This window comes from Ixodes scapularis, unplaced genomic scaffold, assembly GCF_016920785.2.
Source record: "Ixodes scapularis isolate PalLabHiFi unplaced genomic scaffold, ASM1692078v2 PGA_scaffold0__279_contigs__length_252992795, whole genome shotgun sequence".
In the NCBI taxonomy this organism is placed as follows: domain Eukaryota; kingdom Metazoa; phylum Arthropoda; class Arachnida; order Ixodida; family Ixodidae; genus Ixodes; species Ixodes scapularis.
In genome coordinates, this window is record NW_024609835.1 from 106,695,632 (window position 1) to 106,713,588 (window position 17,957).

Sequence of the window (17,957 nt, forward strand, 5' to 3'; positions counted from 1 at the left end):
GTCTGTCCTAATCAAGGTAGCCCATCACTGTAAATACTAGCCGAATTAAACATTTGAGTGCTTGATATGAGCCGCGTCACGCACTTTCTCAGCTGTACAGGCGTGCGTATACTTGTTTTTTTCGTTTCTGAGAGCTTAAAAAACGCAGGGCGTGGTTTTTTAAGTTCACGCTTTTTTTTATTAATTCTTTGGCATTATTATTGAAAAATGCCGCAATCTGATTGGCTGCGGGCCGATAATGAGATGCCCGGGACCCTCTACGCCCAGCGTTTCTGAGGTTCTCGGTGACTGTAATAGTTTTGAATTGCCATTTAGAAGCTGGCATTTCGAGACAATAACTACAGTTGCACTCGAATTCGTCACACAAATATCACGGCAGCCTATGTCACGAGCGGTGTTATTGTGCAGTGACCGATTGCCAAAAGCTTGCTTCCCTAGGGAAGACTGTTCTGATGTTGTGGTTGCTGCTTTTTGCTTATTTTTTAAGGCGTTGAATGTTAGTTTGAGGCTGGCGCACGTCACCTTGCAGAAGCACTCCATGATATAGGGTATCTATACTGGCCGTCATAAATAGTGCGATAAGTGGTGCACGAGCTGCTTGTGAGCATGAGCTGTCAGCGAACTCGTGCTGATAACCACAGATGAATAAACCTTTTTTTATATAAAAGTGTCGCAACTTCTTGCGACACTTTTATAAAAAGTGTCGCTGCAGCACTTATATCCCCGCGAACATCCGGTCGAATGAGAAGACAAACAATCTCCACCATGGCAGCACCCCTTACAACGTCCGTGGACTGTTTTAATCACAATGTTCTCCGAGTGCATAGTTCAAAGATAGGTCAGTGAGAGATGTGCTGGAAAGTTTTTAATACTCCTGTAAAAAGTACGATTTAGTGCTGGTATGTTAAATAGCTCGTCATAAAAAAAAATCGTTGCAACATCTCCAACTTTGTCATCTTCGTAGCACTTCATTATTCTTATATCAATTGTGGCATAAGCGCGGAAGTCTGACGATCGGTGCAACGTATCTGTATCTCGGGAGTCTCGTGTTTGTAGGCAGACAGAGAGCCTATTTTTGTTGTCCATGTCCCAGTAAAAATACATTGTCACAGTTAATATTACACTAAAAACAAGAACAACGACAGAGGTTGCATGCAATAAATGAATAAATAAAAACAAGGCGTATTTGAGAAGGCCTGTAGCTTCTAAATGCTTAGAGAACTGGGACAAAATAGGGCCATTCAAAAACTCTCGCTTGAACGCAGTTTTATTGCGCCTCATATAACCTTTGGGAGGTAGTATTTATCGCCACTTCGGTTGCTGATGTGGAGAGCTCGCGTGGCTGGGTTACTTCCATCGCACGCTACGCTACTTGAGAACACTGATCCGGTCTAGAGGGACGCGACCGCTTCATCTCCTCCCCGATAACGCGTCTCGCATTAAAGAATAAGAAAAAAAAGCACATTGGAAACCGCAATCTACCAAAGAACGCCAAGTGCGTCGAATTTTCCATATTGCAAACTGAAAACGTTTAGAAAAAAAAAAAAAAAACTGAACGCTCAAGTAAAACTAAAGTGTCATACTCCATCTTGCTGGTTGTGTTCACACCTTGGCAAGCCAAGTGCAATTTATAAGGTGTTTTTTCCTTTTTTTCATGCGCTTGTTTTTGGGTAGAACTACCACGTAGCAAAGATGCCCTTTGTTTTTTTTGTTTTTTTATGTGTATATCATTATTTTTTGGGGCTGTACACAACGCGAGGAGAAGAACGCTCGCTTCGATCGTGACGGGGAGTGGAAATACGTTCGCGGGCATTTTCTCTTCCGCCCGCGCAATTTTATTTTATGGGAGATGGAGCGATCACTTTGTGCCCACGGCGAATCATAAGATCGAGCTCAAGTGGGGCCTAAAACTTTTCGGAAGAAAAAAAAAAAAAAAAGGGGGGGGGGGGGTATCTCGTTTCACTCTTTACTTTTTGCCGGGCTTACGGACTGGATGTACATTCCGTTCCGTTGGTTCACACTCGTGTGTGCCAATCTCACGGTTAATCTCTCCAACTCTTTGATCCGCCACTGGCCGAAGTTTCTTCAGCTGTCAGCGATCACTGACAGCTGAAGAAACGCAGGGCGCGACTTATTATGTTAGCGCTTCTCTGATTGGTCCTTCGGCGTCCTTGTCAACTAGTGCTGCAATCTCATTGGCTAAGAAGCGTAAAAGAGAGGATCGGGACTCGCGCCGTGTCCTGAGATTTGTAATCCGTGAGTGACTATGCTGAGGTCGTCGGTACAGATATGACAGCCTTGTACGCCTTACTGAAAAAAAAAACAATTGCAATGACAACAACTTTTTTAAAAAATATAACTGATTACGGTAATCGATTACTAAATCACGAATGTCATTGAAAGATAACCAGAAAGTAATTGATTACTTTTCGATTAACTTTTTTTTTTTATTTTTGTTAGAAAATTGAAAATGCATACATATGTCCGTTACATTTTCTTTCTATTTTGTCATTCACAACTTGCTAAGCTTCAGCAGCAGTTGTCGTTCCAAGTTCTCCTCAGTCATCTTCCCACGTTTCCTGGTGAAGATATTTCTACCACGAACGCTGAAGAAGACCCTCTCGATGGATGGGTTTGAGGGAAGAGGCGGTGTTACAGCGCACAAATAACTTTGCATACCACTCCGTGGTTGTGCAGTGCTTCAACGAACGCTTCTGTGTTCTCTATGAAGCGAAGCGCTTCACTGTTGCGACCGCTCGTTAAAAGCGTTCAAGTCAAAACATTGCTGAGCGTGTTGACATTCTAATCCTTCTTGTAACTTTGAATCTAATTTTTTTTACTTGTTTAGGAGTCAAAAGAAGCTACCAATGTTGGTGCAACGTAGACGAGTGACGGGCGGGCGGACAGAGCGATATTTCTACGCAAAAAGACTGAACTTAATACGTTTAGCTCTTTCGGAAACATATATTTGATTTAATGTAAATGATTGGAGATAAATAGTGATTAAAATTTAACGTACCTTATCGCAAAAATAATTGAAACGTTAAAAAGTTCAAATAAAGTGTAATTGATTACAAGTAAGCAGTTACTTGCTACTCGTTACGTACAAGTCTGAGATGCAGTGCCCGTAACGCTCGTCTCCGACCGGCTGTGTTTAGCGTCGTGTGCCGCCGATGCATCGAAAATGGTCCCAAAGTGGCAACAAATAATGTCATAAAAGCCAGAGTGTCACGCTGTCAGATGTCGCGATCCTGGCGGTTGGGCATAAAAGTTCTGGCCAAGAGCAGAAGCAAACGCGAGTGCCGCTGACGTCGCGGCGTCCCAACTGCCGGCTGCCGAATCTTCAGCGTACTGTCAAGCTGGACAGCGACCTGCAGCGAACAGGTGTCTGCCACGTACAGCACCACTGGTGTGACACCGCCAATATCGCGGTCGGCGACAGCATGACATCTCTATGACGTCATCAGGCGGAAATTGTAGGACCAATTTTTTTGTTTGGCCGCGGTAAACGGACCAGTCGGAGACGCCAACCAGACACCATAATGCAGACGCGTTGGGTACAAACCGACAACGGCACCACCTTCCTTGACTGCTCGCAGGCAGGCCTCGGTGACATCGCAAAAATCAGAGTAAAACACGAGAAAAAGGCGTCACTATTTCCTATGCTCGATGAGCGCGCCGCAGATTATAGTATCTCCAGGCCGCGCTTTTATGTCTGCCTTTCGGGAAGTAACTTCATCTTTCCATTATTGGTCTACCGCAAGCTGCCATCTCTGTCCACGGGGTGGTGAAAAGCACCTTGAGCGTACGCAGTAACTCTTGCAGTGGAATAGCTGACGGCGCGCCAGCGTCCACGGCCCTGAGCGCCAAGCCGAAACAAATGCGCGTACACCAAAGTGTGGCTCTGACGTATGCGCGGACGCTTCGTGCGAATCGTGTTTCTGCACACGCAGGCAATGCCCACGCCTGGCGTGTGCAGACGCGGACTTGTTATTGTTAAACAACGTGTTGGGTCAAGTATAGGTTCCTTCAAAAGCAATCGTAAACAGTGTTTGCATACGAACGCGCGACGTAACAGGCTCTCCTGGAAGTCTGGGCTACGCCACAACGCTTTTTCGATCTACGCTCTAAAAAAGAAATTTGTTCTTGACAGGTTTTTCAAAACCCCAAGAACGCTTTCAGCTTGTGAAAAACGATTTCGTCTCAAGCACTACCGCCCACTGGCACAATAGAAAGGCAACTGAACGATAAAGATCTTCTTTCGCGTAAAAATAAAAATAAAAAAACAGTTTAAAAGTATTTTTTATACAGTCTCGGGTAAGTTACTTTTAAAAAGTAATTAGTTACAGTTACAATTTGCTTTCAGAAAAAAGTAGCGAAGTTACCGTTCCAGTTACCGCAACAAATTAGTAACTCGTTACAGTTACAATTGCTTTTCAAAAGTAACCGCGTTACTTTTCAGTTACTTTTCTATAACACAAAAAAAGAATAAGGAAAACCTAGAAAACGCCCCTCACCAAGTTTTGTTGCACAAAACTAAAAAGTCCGCTTTTTGCTTCACATTGTAACTTAGCAGCAGTTGCTTCTCGAAGTTAGTGTCTGAAAGTTTCCCTCAGTTGATGGCAAACACGTCCCCGCCCTTGCTGAACAGGCGCTCAACTGGCGCGCTTGAAGGAATTGCACGGGGGCGAACGCGGACCCAATACAAATGCCCTATCCTTGGTAGCACTAGCACATTGGTGGCTCGTTTACGGTTGCGCTGGGTTCATAGAGTCGCTGGACATATTTCACTTCGTAGCCGACAAGCCAGAAAGAAACAAACCCCGCGCGAACAGCAGTAAATTTTGCCTCGACTGTTGATACCACGCCGTAGTATCGCAAATGAAGATACTAAACATTCGCATTGCGTAGTAGCGGCGCTAAGCAAAATACGAAACATGCGCAGTGACCTCCGCGTGTATCGTTGATTCACGGTTGATTCACCCGATTAGAAAGCGTTGGCGCAGAAAACAAAGATACTAAGATATTAATATTCTAAGATGTAAGTGTTCACTCACAAAGTACAAGCGCGTGCGTAAAGATAACTAGATTTTTTTTTCATCAAATCTACACGTGGCTATATTTGGGTCGTGACTCGCGAGAAAAGACGTATTCACAATCTTGTGCAAGACCAACTTGACACTCAAAAAGTTGGGAAACACATTTTGGGAAGTGCAAAGAATAGCTATTTCGCACTCGTTCATGATCTCATATTCAATAAAGAACTGGAAAGTAACGACAAAAGTAGCGTCGTTACTTTCATCGTTACCTCCAGAAAAAAGTCATAGAACTACAGTTACAAGTTACATTTTTAGAAAGTAGCTCGTTACAGTTACGAGTTACCAAAAAAGTAACAAAATTACAGTAACGCGTCACTAGTAACGTGTTACGACCCAAGAGTGCTCTTATAGGTTTTTCACGAGGAGCCCTTTTAGGGGGTGCTTAAAATACCTTCTTAGGGTACAAAATATGGGCAAGTTGAAGAGTTCATAAGAGTTCTTTTACGACCAGATGTTTTGTTTAGAATGTAGTATTCTGTATGATACTGTCTCAAGAAGATGTATTCGATGCAACTTAGCGTATTTGGGCAGGTTAGCTAATAGAATTCGATAAATATTACGATTACCATAACCTAAGATTGGTCAGTCACAATTACATATAAGTACATACTACGGACTTACAGGTCCCTGCAGTCTTGCATTGCTTATATAAAGTAGCGGGATCCCTTCACGACAATTTTCGCAACATATGTTTGAGCGGCATGTATTTGACGATACTTTTGCCCAATGAAATGTATTTATTTGCTAAATGCCTGTAGATTCAATGTACAGTGTTTTACAGTCGTGATGCGTTGTGCCTGTTTGCCCCTGAAAACAGTTGTTTTAGTATTTTTATGCATAGCTGAGGACCTCGAGAGGTGTTTCTTTTTTCCTTGTTTTTCTTTTAAAGAACAGTTTGAAGTAAAAACAAGTCTAGTGGTGGCCAGTTTCACGAATTGTCAGAAAGTCAAATGAGACAAACTTCCTCTCTCTCTCTTCCTATTTGTTTTCAGGAACTCTGATAGTTTATCTATCTCCGGCGCTAGTGTAACAAGATCGTTATAAATATACACTTATGGGGGTTGTACAAACGCTTCAAAAACTTACGCTAAAATACTTAAATTAATGCAGCTATTTCGAGACGAACGGAAATCTTTAGAATTTACCAAAAGCGAGAATAAATTATATCGAATTAAACACTGCTCCTATTGATTCTGCACAGCCCTGTACTGCACTGGCGAATGGCCCTAAAAAATACAAAAAGGTGTTCCATTTTAAACAGAAAAACTTTACTTTGTATTATTCTGCATAGCCATAACTTTAATGGAAAGCAGCACGTCATTAAAACAACCAACGTCATTGTATTTAGACTCATTGGCATTTTAAGAAACGAATGGCGTGGTGACCCTTGCGCATCTCATTATCTCTCAGCACTCAATATGATTGCAACAGCAGCAAATAAAAAAAAACATAAAGTAAGTACGGTGAACGTAATTTTAAGCCACCGCCTGCGCGTCTTCAACTACCAGTAACTGCAGTTGGTAATCAAACTAAACCGCTATTGGGGAAATTTTCTGCATGTGCGAACCATTTCGAGGTAAACGTTCACAGCTAATGTTAGACAATTCGCTGCTCTTGGTAAAAAGCAGTACCATAAAATAAGCTATAACCTTTTTGTATTTTTTTTTAACTAAAATGGGACACTAAACAAATATCTTTAACCTACCTCTGGTGTACACTCTAAAAAACGTCTGTGCGTCTACTTTCACGCACAACACTCGGAGAGTCAATCAGAGCAACTTACGGAGGCAGCTCAGCGAATGACGATGCCGAAACATATGTTTAGACCAAAAAACGCAGTCTGAGTTGAGACATTAAATAAGCAATGCAAAACGCCACGCTTGCATTGCTTAATGTCACAACTCAGTCTGCGTTTCTTGGTTTAAACAGATGTTTCGGGCGTCGTCACTCGCTGAGTTGACTTCGTGAGTTGCGCTGATTGGCTCTCCGAGTGCTGTGCGTGAAAGTAGGCGCACAGACGTTTTTTTAGAGTGTACTTCGTATTTTAGCGGTTCGGTTCAGGCGTCGCCCCAGTAGGACAATTAATTAGTGAGCATGTTAAAAATACATGTTTAGTATACTATTCAGAAGCTGAAGATTATCAAATGTTTGGTGTATTAATTTTTATCACGGGTAAAATAAAACTAACATTTTGAGAACTTGAGCCTGACGTGGATATTTTTGCAAACATTTTATTTTCTGCTCCGGTAGCCATTCCACTGGTTCTATTTATACAATAATATGCATGCGGCTTCATATAATAAATTACAAATATTGTAATATTACCAAACATTTAATAGAAAAAAAACGTATAATTGATAGCACTTGTTTCTCGTAGAATCGATTGTTTCTAGATTAAATATGCAGAAAAATACATTATTTAAAACGAACTTTTTTTTTATTAGCTTGCGCCTTGAACATTCGTGGAAAATGAATCGAAAATTATCGTTTACTTCCCTTTCAGATAACTTGGTTAATAAAAGTACAAGGACGTCTTTGTTTCACTAGCGCAATAGCTGGCAATGCTGATGTTATCTTTGTGACAAATGGCCGTTATGCACACAGCATTTGAAAGCTATTTAATTAAAATCGATTGCTACCGTCGTTATTTAGCATGGTTTACTTCCATCGTATATTCTTTATATTACTGTTTCTATAAAAATAAATCACTTGAAAACTGTAATTACCAAAGAGCCAAAGCCTTGCCAAAGCTGAAGGAGTATGAAGAACCGATTAAATCTTGGGTCACTGAAAACAAAAACGACAACTCTGTATTCCAGTCATTCGATATTCTTCTGTAAAACCAACTAGAATGTTCAAAAGCTATTAGCTATAACTATTGCTAGGATCAAGAGAAAACTAAACTGAAACAGAAACCGAATCAATAAGATCAATGTGCGGTTGTTCAAAGCTTGTTTACTGATTTGTCTGCGAGGAGTTTTACTACACCAGTATCAAACTATCATAAATAATGGAGTTCTGTTCCGAGAAAGGTAAATTATGTCGAAAGTCCAAAGCTTCTATCGAGGACAAGTGTTTAAAGAAGACCTAAAGGGACATGAACAATCAGTGACAGTCACAAAAAAGCTAGTTAAAAAAACAATTATTCCGGTGGCCATCACTCGCAGCAGAGGAACCCGAGAAAAGCATGAAATTTCGTGAAAGAACTTCTGGGACGTCCTGTCAAGGAAAATATTGATCAATCTTTGACCAGAGTATTTGTGAATTCTAACATTTAGTCTTTATGTAATGAGTTTAATTATAGTTCATACAGCAGATAGAACTGCGAAAGCAGAACCGAGGCATTTGCGAAACTTCGTCACGTCTGAGAATATGCGGCAACTCTGCTTAATTACCACAAATGACGGAAGCGGACATAAGAACTGCTGTGCAGAGTATGACGATGGCAAAACCAACGAGTCACAGTGGGACCCGTACGAGAGATGAAGTCGTGAATTTACACAAACTAATGAACGCTCTGCTGAAAATCATCAATTCCTCTGTGCCTTTCGAAAACCTTTCAAGGGTTTTAAAGGTGGGTGCTGTAAGGGCAATCCTTAAACAGGAGAATAAGAACGACTTCTCGAACTATCGGACTATTTCTACATTGCCGGTTATTTCATTAATCATGGAAACGTTTGTTCACGGCGTGATGTCGCCTTTCTGCGATAAGTTTAATCTTTTGCACTCTTCCATTACGGTTTTTGGATAAAATAGAAGTACAGCTAATAATGGAAGATTTCTCAAATTACATTAATCAAAATATACACAAGAATAACTTCGCTTTACCTAACTTTCTGGATTTAACGAAATCATTTGATATCATTCATCACAATTTGCTTTTAAATAAACTTGAATCTGTGAGTTTCAGGGGCTCATTTCATGATTTCTTCTCGAGCTACTTGTTTGATCGATCTAAGTTGATGAAAATCGGCAAGTGTAAGAGTACCTTATTACCACTAGAATCGGGTGTCCCACAAGCGTCTATTTCTTGGGCGCTTTTTTTAAAACAATTTACGTCAATGATGTCGGATCCTGAGATTTTTCTTCGCGCGTTTTTCATCACGCAGATAACACAATCCTTATGCTTTCTAGTAATGACTTAAACGCGAAACACATGTACGATGACACCGTCCGATCCGACGTCCGACCAGGCAATACGACGGTCGGAGGCAAGGGTTTTCAACGCTCTCCGGTGATACGAAAACCCTCGCCCCCCAAGGTCATTCCGGCAGTCCGCACGTCGTATCGGACGGTTTCGTCGTGCATGTGTTTCGCGCTTTATTCACTGCTATACCATTGACTCAGGTCAGTCCTGTACACTTTACTCGATAAAAGTAATCGAATACAATTACAATTATTATTGGATAAAATGTAGGGCTGGGCGTTGATTAAAAGCACAACCCGACTAATCGCCACCCTTTTATCGATTATTTAATCGTCCAATTGGTTTAGTTTATTTCCATGCATAAGAGTGTAAAAAGTCATAATGATATGTTTGGCCTTTGCTGAATATGGAATAAACGGCATAATGTAGAATTTCGGGTTTTAAATCAACCTTGATGTGTAGTTGAGGAGTGTCAAACGAGACCCACACTCACAAAAGTTTACTTCAGACGCAGAGGCAAAAACTTTCGTTTATATTCTCCGGCAATAATGACCTCCCTTGATATATTCTGTGTAGCTAATGGGAAGAACATAAATATAGCGTAATAAGGCAGGCGAGCCGGTTAAAGTAAAACATTTCTAAAACCGAAGGAGCAGGCTACAAAGAGGAGACAAACACAAGACATCTCAATGAGACGCCTTATGTTTGTCCGCTCTTTGTACACTCCGTCTTGGGTTTTAGAAATGTTTAAGAATATAAAACACAGGTTGTTCACAATAGCCTCTGCTGCGTTAAACGGACATTCGAACGGCGTTGAAGTGGCCGAGCCAGGTGTAACCTTCTGCACCTTGTTTGGAGTTACAAGTCCCGCCCTTACTGTATACTTTAGGTCAAAATTTCTCCTAAAGTTTGCCTTCATGCAGGTATATCTCGTCCACGGCCGCGAAGTGAAAGCGGAAAAAAATTTACGTTTTTTTGTTTGTTAAAATTTAATTGATTAACCCGTTAAACATTTGAATCGCGATTACCGCATTATTCAATTATTTAGTAGGTTAATCGACCAAGTGTCCAGCCCTAATTCGAAGTATTGAATTAGATCACTTGATTACTTGAAAAGAAAAGTAATTGGCCGTTACTTAAAAAAGTACTTTTTCGATTATTTCCAATTCGAAAAAGAATAAAATATTCTACCACTTTGAAAACGGGTCTTTTGCACTGTCCATTAGTGGACTAGGATCACTGAATTACAAATTACTAATCTTTTTAAAACACCGATTTTGGCAAACCTTGCTCCTCTCGAAGACTTGGTTCTAGGATTGCTTGGCAGGGAAATTCTAGAAACAGAGGGCGTCATTAATAATAATAATAAAAATATTAAGAATAAGAATAATATTTGTTAGCATAACTTGAGGTACTCTGGGTGGCTCGCAAGGCTAGGCAGATACGCGGGGGCCCGTACGCGTGAGCGTCTGCTAGCCAGCCACTCGGAGTCATTTGAAAGGGGAAGAAAAAATAATAAGAGTTACAAGTAATTTCATTACCTCTAAAAGTCATCAAATTACTGTAATGATTACTAAATAATTAAGGAATCAAATGATTACAAGATTACTCCAAGGAGTAATTTTAATACTTGTAGTGAGTGATGTTCAAGTCTGGTTCAGGCTGATGCATGCATCATGGTTTAGGAGAAAGGGTATTTTTTTATCAATGTGGCTATAACTAAATTATTGCACTTCATTATTTCTCATAATCTTATCGAACTCACTCAGCCAATATGTGTCAGTTCACACTTACAATGTAAAAACAGCGGGGCTTATTACGTTCATGGGCCGCCTGATTCCTTCTTTGGCCTTCATAGTGAGTAACGCCACACTCTTATTGGCTCTGGAGTGAAGTGTGCGTCCAGCGACCAGAGCCGTGTACAGAGAGAGTCTGGTCAATGGGAGGAGCCGGCGGGAGCCGGGGTGGAGCGACGAAAGCGGCGGCGCCGCTAGCGCCCCATATTCCTTCCGTGATGAACTTGCGAAGTAAGAGTGTGCTGGGAGGACCTTGAAAAATTTTCTAGCACGGCGCGGGTATTTTTTTTTTTTTCTGAATGAGGCTGAAAGTACATGAGTGTATAATTGTAAGAGATTGGTGAAAAACGGGAGTTTGAAGGTGCCGAGTGCGTTTACTGAGCCAGGAAAGGTGACACTGACGAGAAAAATATCCTGAAACATGAGACGAGGCTGCGAATGTGGGGTGCGCGTTCGGGGTTTGGGTCAAAATTGCCAGAGAGTCGAATCCGCAGTTTTTACCGTCCAATCCGTCGTGGCGCGCCTGCGGCCGCGGCTGCGAGTGCAATGAAAAGAAAGATTGAGTGCACTCTGAGTGCCGCCGTGACGACAACGTCATGTACATTGCCCTTTGAGTTACGAAGAGTCGCAAATCCTAACTCTGGCGTGCTCAAAGAAAATTCCTGAATACATTCTTACCTAGAAATTGTGATGTAAGCGTAATTTTTTTTTGCTCATTGCCTCCGCTAGAGAAATATTTGTGGCTAGTGGTTTGTCAGAAGAGCTATCAGTCATCGCGCCCAAGGTCATTGAAACAATTTCGGCCAATGACGTGCCGTCATTTTCGCCCTATTCTTGCCAATGAATGACCAAACTCTCTAGATATATGGCTCTGCGTGCGACAAGACAGTGGTGCCGCGGCTCTTAACAGTTTAATTTGGCATCAGTTGGATCGGCGCGCACCCCTTTGGGTGTCGCACGCTCCCTATTTAGTATATACACCGAGACGCGCCAATTTAAGAAATAATAGCAATAATATTTTTACGAAGGTTGGTCAATTTTCATCTGGCAACCAGGCAACACTGAACAAATTAGTCACATCCTAGTGCCCATCGACCTCGCGACCATCGTATTTAGTTGAACGCTCTCTCATTCTAGGCGCCCCATTCTCGCCCAAGCTCGCCTCACCACGGTACGAGAGCGCACCCTCACGTTAATCGTGCTACCCCAACGCTACTCTCGCTCTCATTGCTTTGACCTTCCATCCTACATGCGCATGTTCGAGAGCCGTCGCGGACGGCAGCCAGTTCTTTCGTCGAGATCTCGTCGTCATCACTAAAGGTGGTCGCCGACAGGTCGAAGTCAAAATGACCAGCTTCCAACATCTCTCGATAATAATCTCTCTCATCGCTGTTGCGATCAATGTCGAAGACTCCGACAAAGGAAGCGATGCCTTAGACGCCATTGCCTCAAAAATGCATGTCCAGAACGCGGAGGGTGAAGAGAACACAGAAGCACGAGACGTCGAGAGAGTCAACTCTGCGAGTGCGTACAAGGGGACACCGGGCGCATCGGCGAATGACGCCATCGACCAAACAAACATGGCGGCATCCCGAATGGGGAAAATATGTTGGTTCCCCATATAAATCTATTTATCAGCGAAAATATAGCGCCATTTTCAAAACAAATATAGCAAAAATATAGGAACATGCATTGGGTCCTAGCAGTATAGCTATCTCATATTTTATTTTTACCGGGGTTAAATTCCTTCGAGGCACACATGTCGTCGCAGACACGGGTGTGTTTGCTTTTCCCCATTGTCACTTCCACCATTCCAAGAAAATTGCAAAGGGCCCGTCTTAAGGTTAAAATTTAGTGGCCCTTCCTGTAAATGGTTTACAATGGCAAACGCAGAATTTGACAAGACCGTGATCGCTGAAAAGCGTTCTAGAGCGGCCGGGAGCGGCTGAATGACGTCACTTTCAACCATTAAGAAAATTCTTCACAAAAAGAAAAAAAAAACACAGGCGCATATACTTGAGGAGCGGTGTATATGGGACGAGTCCATGTGCAGCATGTTGTGCGGCACGTGCACTTTGTTCGCTTTGGTCGTCATTGCGGCTGTCATTGCGGTTTATCACTGAATCGCGGCTTTGACTCTAACTATTTGTGCCTCGAGTATATACTGTCTGCGAGCGTACGATATCCAACGAGCAGTAATGTTCGATAACTTGAAACATTTCTGAGTTTAAGCTGGGCTTTCTTACACAACCGCACATAAAAAAGAAAGAAAACAACGAACACTATTTGCGCAATTTTTGCGCCCAGAAAAAACAACAAACAAAAGCCTTACAGTTAAAAAAAAAAAAAAAACAATGACGCAACGTGACAAAAAATCGTGACCACGGACGGGAGGTCAACTCTAAGCGCGGGTTTGGCTATGCATGCGGAGCACGTCCCGGGACAAATTACGGCGCACGAGTGACCTAAACAGGAATTGATTGAGCCTCCTCGGGCACATGTTGGCCCGCACGTAAATATAAAAAGGACAAAAAAACGAAAATAGATTTATGTAGTCGACTTGCAGCGGCATTTTCGGGGGAAACTTCACAATCGACGAAAGGATAATAGAAGGATTCCGAGTTACGGCCAGTTGTGGAGTATGTATAAGATACTATACAGGAAAAGGAGACGCGGCTTTTGAAAACCCTTATGAGAGAATGCTCTGGCCGCGAACGCTTTGTTGGCATTGTGTGAGCCGCAAAGATGTTAGTGAACGTGCATTGCTCCGTCTCTGGCAGAATGTCGCAGGTTAGGTGAAGCGAATATTTCTGAATGCCACACAAGAAAGATATGTGATACGCAAGTGAATGCATATGAGCGCAAGGTCCACGAGTTTGTTGTTTTGCGATAATGTTGCTTCAGCGTTATGGTTCTCTTGGTTTTCGTAATGTATAAATCCCGAATGAAAAATGATAATTCGGAACGCTTCCGATGGTCTGGAAATAATCTAACTACTCTTCTCAACATTTTTTTTTTTTTTTATAAATAAGAAAGATTAAGCATATCTTGTGTACACTCCCGTCTTTGTGTACACCATGATCCCGATGTCGACTTGATTCTTTGATGGGACCGCATAAGGCGTTCCTAGTTTCTGAACGGAACGCTAGGCAGCTCCGCAATTTTTTTTTATTTATGTTGTGTATTTATTTTTCCCCCTATGGAATAAACCTAGCTCCCGCGAAACCATAAAATAGCATGATGGGCTCCTCTTCCGTTTATTTCGGCAAAGTTAATGGTGTAAAATGCAAGCAACTTATTTTCTATTTCAACCAATTGTTCTTTCTTAAAATAAGCGCCTTAATGATCTACAATGCAAATAGGTGATTTCAAGGAATTAAAAAATCAACTGGATCATTAAAAAGAAAGCTTCCCCCCCCCCCTTTTCTTCTTGACTTCAGTGATTTCATATTTTAATATTTTTTTAATTATAAATGCATCATCTACACTAGTAACTTGTAGAAAAATACATGAGGAAACCTATTTACGTTATCGCTTCAATGGACCAAGCGGTCATTAAGGCCACGCTGTAATATGTATGTAGAAAATTAGGGTTTGTGCTGTTCTTACAATTAGTAGAAGCTATCTCAATGTGTACTGTTGCGGAAAACTTAAATCAAATAGAAATGCGCCGTTACTTCTGACAAAACTGCTTAGAACAAATATAAAAACAATCATAATATGCATAACTATCTCCGTTCTGTATGCAATAAAAACGCGTGGTAAAATAGAACTCATACGAGTATTTTTCTAGACGCAAAAGGGTATAAACGATGTGCTTGCGTTATCTGTATTTTTATATGTTCATATATTTTTGCCTGACTTTAATGAACAGGCATCTAAAGGAGCGTAAGGAACGGAAATGAACGATTTATTAACAATCCTTACCTGTTATATATTTTTATGCCACAATATTGGCTTAATTTGTCTTGAACTGAATTGATTCAGCATGATTCGTAAGCAGCATCCGATGAAATCAACCCCCGCATGCTGTGGACTAAACGCTTAGGCTGCCGCGTGTCAGGATCTTCTGTTCACAAACGGAGCAATCTCGCACTAGAGCTGTGTCGTCGGCTCTGACAGCCTCGGTAATCGCATTATCTCCGGGTGGCCTACGATAGTACTACGTCAATCAAAAGAAAGCTATCAGGAACAACTCGCAAAGCAATAAACGACGTCAGGATTAGCCGCCACTTGTCCTACTAATCCTGCCATTGCCATGCACGTGCTTACTCTGCAACGGTCATTCAGTGGATGCTATAGTATTGGTCGTTGCTCACAGCGAATGCCCAGAACTAGCTTCCATTTATCTTCTACCAATAACAAATATATTCACTAGGAGTAATGCACGATTATGCGCATTCAACGCGTATCCCCCCCCCCCCCCCCCCCCGCCCCAATCAATGTATTGTTTTTCTTAGCAGACGATAAATGGGTGTTAGTTCTGGGCATGCGCTGTGAGCAACGACCACGTACTATGGTGTCCCGTGAATATTCCCCTTGAACTATACTTTGGTTCACTTTAAGTCCAGACGCAGCCGACGCTATACGTGCTGGTGGAATCAATCAGACAGCGTTCAGACCGTCTCATTATGGTGTTTAATATGTTTTCTGTACATGTTCGATCATCGCTGAACCGAACATAAACAAAAAAGGCCTAGTGACTCGCGCTTTGGACGCTGCACGATTGGTCTCATTACCTTGTAGCGTCGGCTGCGTCTGGACTTAAGCTTAAACGAAGTAGAAAACATATAACAGAAAGCTGGTGCCTAACAAACGGCGCTGAAGCAGAAAAAAAATCGTCCTACTACGTATAAAATCCGTGCATGCGCGTACACCGAGGCTTCTTCCTCGACACTAAGTAATGCCAAGTGAACACCAAGTTAGCGTCGGGAAGGGGTGTAGTGCAACCGGTATTTTCTCAGCGTGAACTTGCGGTGCGAACACAGAAGTCAAGTGGCTGTGTCTTCGAAATCTTTCGAAATAATATTTCATTTAAGTTTAGGTTCATTTGTGAAATGATTGCAGAAGTAGAGTATTCAAGATTGATAACGTCGGCAACTGTGCTCGTTTGAAAACAACAGACGTCATAGAGATCCAAACTTCTGACCGCCTGCAATACGCCGCTTTGACCAGGTGCTCAAAGGGCGTAAAGCGGGCTCCACCCACACACTATCTATAGCACCGTAAGATGATGCATTAGTAGTAATAGCAGAATACCTAACGCAATCACTGACATTCCGGCTCAACGCCGGATGATGACGCGATGCAGCATTATCGGTTACTCTGAAAGAGGAAGAGAGCAGAACGTTTCGGGGAACATGGGTATCTGAGTGGCATCAGGCATAGTCCATGGGAAGGAGACAAATAAGGCGATTAGGACAGAGAAGAAAAGACGTACGTAAGAAGACGCATATTGATCTAATGGCCGGCGGCGGTCCTCTGAGACGTGTGAGAGCTTAGTGAAGGTCAGGGATCAGTCCCCTGCGGGTGTTGACAACGGACTGACGTGAAAAGCGTCGTATTCGAATAAGTGTGTGTGACTAGTGATTGGAATCAAATAGGGCTATATCACTCATAGCCTTCACAGTACAAAGGAAGCAACTACGTGCCGGCTTTTTCTACAGCGTTGAATGTATAGGGATGTCGCTGTGCTCTACGTTTTTGGAACGGTATTCACACACCCCTAAACGGGGGTGGGGAGACGGGATCAAAACGCGTCAAATTCCTGGGAGCTGACCTCGGCGGTCCCAAGAGAAAGAACGGGAAAGAGAGCTACGGAAGAGCGTAGAAGTCGCTTCGAGCGTCATGCCACTCGACACGATTCTGACGTCACGTCAAACATTACGTCACCTATCACCTGGCGTCAGCTGACACCGTGATGTGACATTGTCATGTCAAGTCACGCTACACAGTGGCGCCACGCGGCTTAATTAGGTCACGCGACACCGTGAGTCGCGTGATCTCATGACGTCACCTGACACTGTGACGTCACGTCAGATTCAGACGTCATGTGATAATAAATCGTCACGTGACACCATTACGGCACGTAGAAACATAAATGTGAGACTGCTGACAATTTAAACAATGAAAACAAAGCGTTTTCGTTAATTATGCTGGAAAGGTTCTCTCGCGAGAGAACCAAAAAACAGCTAGGTGTGTGTTAAGACGGCGAAACCACGGGTGTGGGATTAAGTGGAGCTACACCCTTGAAACTTGAGTGCGGGATTTGGGAAGTGTTCTTCAGTGACCACAAGGCGGTGTTAGTTTGTGCCCAATAATATTGCACGAGACGTTCAGGCAGCCACACCTACGACATGAAACGAAATAACAGTGAGAGGTCATGCGAGCTGGTGTAGCTATACCATTTCTTTAAATTACCCGAGACTGGGGCGAGAAAACTATAAAGCATCAAAGCGTGGGAGAGAAAAGCAAAGTAATAGCTTTGGTGATAGGAAGGCAACGTCTCGAGACGTTGTCTTCCTCTCACTTTGCCTTTCTCTTCCGCGTTTTGATGCTCCATATTTCTCTCGCTCAGTCGGGTAATTTAAAGACATGAAACGACTTGTTCCTACACACGCAGTTTCGTCCTTTCCTAAATTTCGAATTTGGGCGCGCGATTTTGGAAGTGTTCTTAACTTACCGCGAGGCAGTCATAGTTTCTGTCCAATAAAATCGTTTAACAGGTGCACAAAATACTTCCTACTTAATACACACTGATTGGTTATAAACCGGTATGGAATTTTTCATACGCTGAGTCTCTCGGTTTCATACGAAACGCCTTTGCGTACTGTAGGGTGCGCGCACACACCTTTACCGTTCATTCGGTCCATCTGCTCCGAAATAACATCTTAGCGGCTGCACCTCAGCTGTCAA

The 17,957-nt window shown here is 42.5% G+C and overlaps 1 protein-coding gene across 1 annotated transcript in view; it reads right to left on the reverse strand.

Moving 5' to 3' along the window:
- LOC8032229 overlaps nt 1-17,957 on the reverse strand; it is a 198,921-nt gene that overhangs the window by 174,790 nt on the left and 6,174 nt on the right. The window lies entirely within an intron of this gene.